This window comes from Coenobita brevimanus, chromosome 103, assembly GCF_032717465.1.
Source record: "Coenobita brevimanus isolate Jiangsu-jjx chromosome 103, ASM3271746v2, whole genome shotgun sequence".
NCBI lineage: Eukaryota > Metazoa > Arthropoda > Malacostraca > Decapoda > Coenobitidae > Coenobita > Coenobita brevimanus.
Window position 1 is genome coordinate 37,604,204 of NC_137056.1, and position 6,783 is coordinate 37,610,986.

Below are 6,783 nucleotides of genomic sequence, written 5' to 3' on the forward strand. Positions count from 1 at the left end.
TTTTTGTGTTTTCTTTTATTGTCATTCATCTTGTTCTCACTTTGGGTGCCTCAAATATCAGTGACTGTAATGGTACCAAAACACGCACTGCACAATGTTGTAAACATGAGTTAGCTGTCCTTACAATACCAGTAATCATATCTTCAAGAAATGTAACTACCAGTACAGTAAGACCTCACTATAACGGGCTAATTGGGGCTCAAGCCATTCCGAAAAATGCGTAATTCCAATAAAAGCGACATCCGGAATTCCCCCTGCTAACTCAGGATTTTTCCGATATTCTGTATCAGACATTAATCCAGATCGCACGAACGGTTTTTAAACTGTTTTGACTACCATTTCAGTACTGTATTGTGTTATAACTTCACTACATTAATCAAATGGTATAATATATATAATAATACTGCACTGTACATTGATAAATATGTCTTTTATTTACCTTACTGTGGTGAACGTAGCTGAAGTGGTCAGGCAGTCTGGACTGCTTCTGGCTTTATCGGACTTTTTCCGATATACAGTATAGGAATTTAGTCTGGTAGCTCCTCAAGTCTGATAAAAGCGAATTCTGGTCTACTGAAGTCCATTATATAGAGGTTTTCCTGTATACATATTGAACTGGTTTTGAAGGTAAATATTATTTACTTTCTTTCTGTATCTCTTACTGAGAAATTAAAGAAATGGACTGTATGTTACCACTTTTCATCATAACAATAATACTATATTGCAGACAACAAAATACTTGCCGAGTATACATTATTACATATTTAAGAAGCTTCCTTTAAACAAAACCATGGCATACCAGTATATAATGATACAGTAAATAAATTTCTAATACTTTATCAAACCTTTGTAACAGACTTATTATGCTACGAGGAAGTTAAACACCCACATATAGTTAATGCTAATAGACTGAAGTAAACAATAGTACTTTTGTGTTCACTGAACAATCAAATTTAGCTCACACTTTTCTTCTTCTCCCTATTGAAGAAAATCTTAGGGTTCCCATGTATACCTGACACAGTGAAAGCAAGATAGTTGTACTGCTACTTCATTAACTACTCACATTACACAAATTAGGCAGCACATACACAACTCATTTGTCATGTCCAGACGTAACAAGACCAGCTAATGCAAATTCTATTAAAGGAAAAGGTTTAACGGACTGAGAGTTTACAAGGCTGTTTGCAAAACTGGACAGAAAAACAATGTTTGTGAGAAAAAATATATTTATCTTTCATTAAAGTCCCGTAAGGTACTTTTAATAAATTTTAAAATAAAAAACATTTCAATATAGTAAACGCTATATGTACTGAACTAATTAGGAGGAAAGGCAGATGACATAGTTGACAGCTCTATGGTACACAGCCAGTTTGTTAGGGGGACCTACTACACCTAAATCTTGTTCAGTGGATACCTGATGGAGTTATATATGTTATATATGTTTTATATGTTCACACATTTACTTCAATTTTATGTGAGCCTATAGTGTGTACCTTGATGAAGTACAGATAAATGGTTAAATATTTTCAATCATAAAAAACAAAGATTTTTTTTTTTTTTTCCCCCTGGCAGCTGCCACCTCAGTACACTGGCCTTTTGTTCAATATATATGAAGGATGTTTGGTAGACTCACAGAGGGCAATATACCCGAAGGTAAGATTAATGAGGTTCAATACAGTGAGAGTTTACTGCATCATGGAACACCTAACTGGATCACACTTCCAATGACTATAATGAAAGATGCACTCTCTTCATATAAAACTCTAGGGATCTGATATGATAAGGGTTTCCTGCACTGTGGAAAATTTACTGGTCCATGCTACCACTGACTCTAATGAAAGATGCACTTTTTTTTTTTTTTTTTTTTTTTTTTTTTTTTTTTTTTGACAAAATTCAAGGGCACTTACCCCACTGTAAATATATGATATTCTATTTGTAGCTTACAGGCAGATCCCATTCCCACAAAAAATGCATGCTCCCTGACCTATCTATATTCTATTATTCTCAAAGAGTGACAGCTCAATATCTCCTGGTAAAAATACCATTCACAGCAAAGAGAGATGAGAACTGGTACTTGTCAGTATCCATGGACACTGCCAGCACTTAAAGGTGCTAATATAAGCGCACTAAATTTAATAAGTTTATTACAATGAGTAGGAAGCAAAATAAAAATTTGTCAAAGCGGATGAATTTCAGAATCTGGGGAAATCTACAAAGGCACAAAGAAAATGCATTAAATGCACTGTGGAGTAAGCATCCAAAATGATGGCGAGATGGCATCAGTCCATCTCAAGCTGGTGACAGTCAGGGCTCTGGTACCAACTGCCAGGCAGAGCCTTTTAAATTTTTACAAAACTCAAAGTGCATTTTTCGTACAATTTCAGGAATAGTGGATATCTTCTCTCCTCAACTTAGGTAGTGGACTGTCTCCTCTCCAACTATTTGGCATAGTTTATCAACTGGTAGCAGCTTCACCATATTTCCTTAGCTGCAAATACAATTACCTATGGAAAAAATAAAAGCTACATAATTTATTATGCACGCTAACTATCTTAGCATATCTGGTTTGGAAAAGTTGTCATATTTGGCATTCTAGTCAAAAAAATTGTCCCAAGACTGAGGTATAGTTTCCTTTAATTCTCAAAAGACCACAATTTTCTGAAGCTGCCCAGCAGCAATTCAGGGTTGATTTTTCAACTTGTACCAAGGTAAAATTTATTCTTGCAGATATGAAGAGCTTGAATTTACACACCTGAAAATGCCAGTCTCAGTCCCCTAGGCCTAATGGTTACTGCAAGACTGCCAGTGTCCTGGCAGTAAAAAAAAAAAATAATAAAAATAAGAAACAAAATAAAAAATGGCAGAAACCTAATTTTCCCCAGAGAAACTTACCAAAATCAATGAAATCAATGTAAAATATGTTTTTGTTGATGGAACTAGGTGTAGAAGTGAGCATTTAAAAAAAAAAAAAAAAAAAAAAAAAAGTGGGGGGAGGGGGGAAATTCAACATAAACTGAATTTTCATTAGAGAACCTAGCCAAAATCAATGAAATCAATGTAAAATATGTTTCTGTTAATGCAACTACAGTAGGTGCAGGGGTCAGCATAAAAAAATAATAATAATAAAAAATTCGGCAAAAACCTAATTTTCAATTAAATCAATGTAAAATACGTTTCTATTGATGAAACTATGTGCAGGAGTCAGCGTGAGGGGGAAAAAAAAAAAAAAAAAAATCTGTGGTGAGGGTAGACAGACACAGGCCGATCATGGCATGGAAATTACCGCGTCATAATCGGGAAAAAGAATAGGGAGGCAAGAAGGTGGAGGTGGTGTGGGGGGTGTTATGGTGGGAGGAAACGCATGCAAAATGCAATCATAGCATGGGAACTGCCAGGTCATTTGATATAAAAGGGGGTGGAGGGAGGGGGGGTTGACCAGGCATAAGACACCCCTCATATGATGCAGATGTGGTATTGCTGAGTAGTTTTGGTGGGAGGGGACAGAGCTGGCTGTATCCAATCAGCCAAAGGGAGGTGGAGAAGTGGCTGTGGGGGGGTCCTCCCTCCCACAGACCTGGTGAGGGGGCAGGATCTTCCTTCCCACCACCTTATCCCCTAATTCTGATTGGGTAGGACATTTATGTTATAAATGGGGCTGGCATAGTGATCGACAGTTTTTGACAAACCTTCTACAGTTGTCAGTCATAGGCCTCTATGTGGCAAACTTGCAAACTGACAGTCTTCAATCATAGTACTTTAGGGACTAATGAAGTGGCAGTACATCTCACCTACAGGCAACAAATGGAAACCAATTCAAGTCTGATACCTTTACAGCAGCTACTTGCAGATATGGACTGAATGTGAAAGATGGCAACATACTTTTACTGTGTGTTCCTTATTCCAAGCATTAATGTTTATTTCTAATCCATTAAACTTACTATCACACACCTACTGCAAAACCATTTCATTCATCAAAACATTTAAAATACAGTATTAGAATTAATACCAACAGCAGGGTCTCATATTACAAACTTCCTCACAATGTACCAAATCCCCCAAAATAACACTACAAAATTACTGGGTATTACACTGGCCTCATATTTTCATGCAAATGTGCCGGTATATACAGTATTCATTTAAATATTCTCAAAGTCTGTTGTTTAAAGACTCAATTCAATATGCCTAAATCTGCACTGCCTTTTATTTATAACGGGGCGTGCAACAACACTTCACCAGTCACTCTGAAGGGGGATTTGAGGTCATATCATTTGAGATCAAAAGTCTGTTACTAGTATGACCATCAAACCAAAATTTCTCCTACACACATATTTCTTTCCTAAAATAATTCTTTACCAATGTTCAGAGAACAAAGGAAAATAAGCAAGTACCTGAGAGATAATTATGACTGAGAAACAGACAGGACCTAGTTACTCAAAAACTTTGTGTTACATCTCCCTATAACATCATATATCACCTGCAGGGTCGTTGGTGCTTTAACATTTCAAATACCATTTTGTGACGTGCCATAACCAAATGTTGTATATGACTGCCTCAAAGCTGTCACATCAACATGTGACAAAACAAGTTTTCGTCACTCTCGATGTGAATTATACCAAAAACTTTCAAACAAGTAAATGCACACTGAAACAAACCAGCATACAGCATTATATCACATCAGCTGTTTTTCATCACTTGTCTTACTTGTGGAAGCAGTTAAACATCAGTGGTTCAAGGACACCACAGTACAGCACTGGGCAGGGTTGGTTCTCTCCTAGCTGACTGAAATCGGTGGCTTATTTCATTTTGTGTATTTCTGATTCAGTTCCAGAAACTGATAAAAAGGATGGTTTCTTTTAAAACTGAGATCAAGCAAGGAGAAAAATATTGGATACAGCAAAAGAAAATTAAATGAAACAAGAGGTGAAATAAGTACCGTAAAACACCGTAACTTCGGATAGCGCCCAAATTTTGGACATTTTGCGAAAAAATGTAATAATTGAAGCTTACTGGAAAAGACTGCAATATTTGCAAAAAATAATGATATGGGTAGGTACGGTAATCTTTAAAGATTATTATGTATAAGTCCTATTAAACTAGCCTGAATATGTGTGGGTGAAAAAAAGTTTATGAATCAAATGGAAAAAAATCGACAATTTCTAACCCTGCAAAACTTTGTTCACACAGAACAAACTGTTTCATTTGTAAGAACGTGATTAGTACGATTATATGTGGAAAAGTGTTGTAAGTACTGGGCAGTAAACTGTTTTAAAATATATACATGCATAATCTTGCTATGACTGTTTTAATGAATATCTCTGTATTTTTCAGAAAAAATTCCTAAATTCGGACAGACAAATTACTGGAAAAATACAGACTATAGGTGTGTGTGTGTGTGTGTGTGTGTTTTACAAGCACTGGCCTATTAGGAAAGTGTGTGTGTGTGTGTGTGTGTGTGTGTGTGTGTGTGTGTGTGTGTGTTTTACAAGCACAGGCCTATTAGGAAAGTGTGTGTGTGTGTGTGTGTGTGTGTGTGTGTGTGTGTGTGTGTGTGTGTGTGTGTGTGTGTGTGCTTTACAAGCACAGGCCTATTAGGAAAGTGTGTGTGTGTGTGTGTGTGTGTGTGCTTTACAAGCACAGGCCTATTAGGAAAGTGTGTGTGTGTGTGTGTGTGTGTGTGTGTAATTCACCGGGTCGGTCAGGATCACTTGATGGTCGTGATCGTCAGCTTTTACCCTCCCGAAAGGGAGCTGAGAGCTCATATAATCCGATCTAAGGGCAAGGCTGTGACCTTCACACACGCACACACCTGTCCCCTTGCTCGAGGGGGACAGTAACCACCCACTTCGTCAGTGAAACTTTTCGCAACCTGAGCGAGGCGCGAACTCCCGTCCACCAGTTGACAAGCGAGAACGTTACCACTGCACCAGTGAGCGGTGTGTGTGTGTGTGTGTGTGTGTGTGTTTTACAAGCACAGGCCTATTAGGAAAGTGTGTGTGTGTGTGTGTGTGTGTGTGTGTGTGTGTGTGTGTGGTGTGTCTGTATGTATGTATGTGTGTGTGTGTGTGTGTGTGTGTTTAAGACCAAAGTGTGTAGCTCGTTAATACATTCCACAGTACTGTCATAACATGTGCCTGTGTGTGCATGTGTCTGTGATTTGTGTGCATGTTAGTGGGTGTGTGGGTGTCATCAGAACCAGTAAGAAGTGTTCAACATCATATTATGTTATTTAAGTATGCATTTGTTGAGTCAGTGAGATATCTACTTGATAATTCCGTGAAGTTTTGTTTAGGAAAAAGAGATCAGTTTCCCTTACAGTTTGGAATGCATGCAATGCATTTTTACATATTTTTTTCGTCTGAAAAGTTTCTGAAGAGTTCTTAGTTATATTTATGGCCAGAATACCTCACTACAATGTGATATGATGCATCTTAACGTGATCTCAAATTATGAGCTCAAAAAAGAAGATATTTTTGGATATTTCTCTTTATATTTGTATAACTTGGGCCACGAGTGCACAATATTTTTTTTGAGATTTTTTTAAAAACTTTTAAAGTGTCCGAAGTTTGGCCAGTGTGTCCAGAGACAGGTGCTATTAACCTTTCTCATGTTTAAAGGGAAAATACTTGGATGTCCGAAGTTTGGAAGAGCTGTCCGAAGTTAGGAAATTTGTTCCTAACTTCGGACACTTGACAATGAAAAATAAACACACGAGTTTAGCGTGGCTAATTTTTTTTTATTATATGGACTCAGTAGGTACTGTCCCTGGCTACCACAGGACACCAA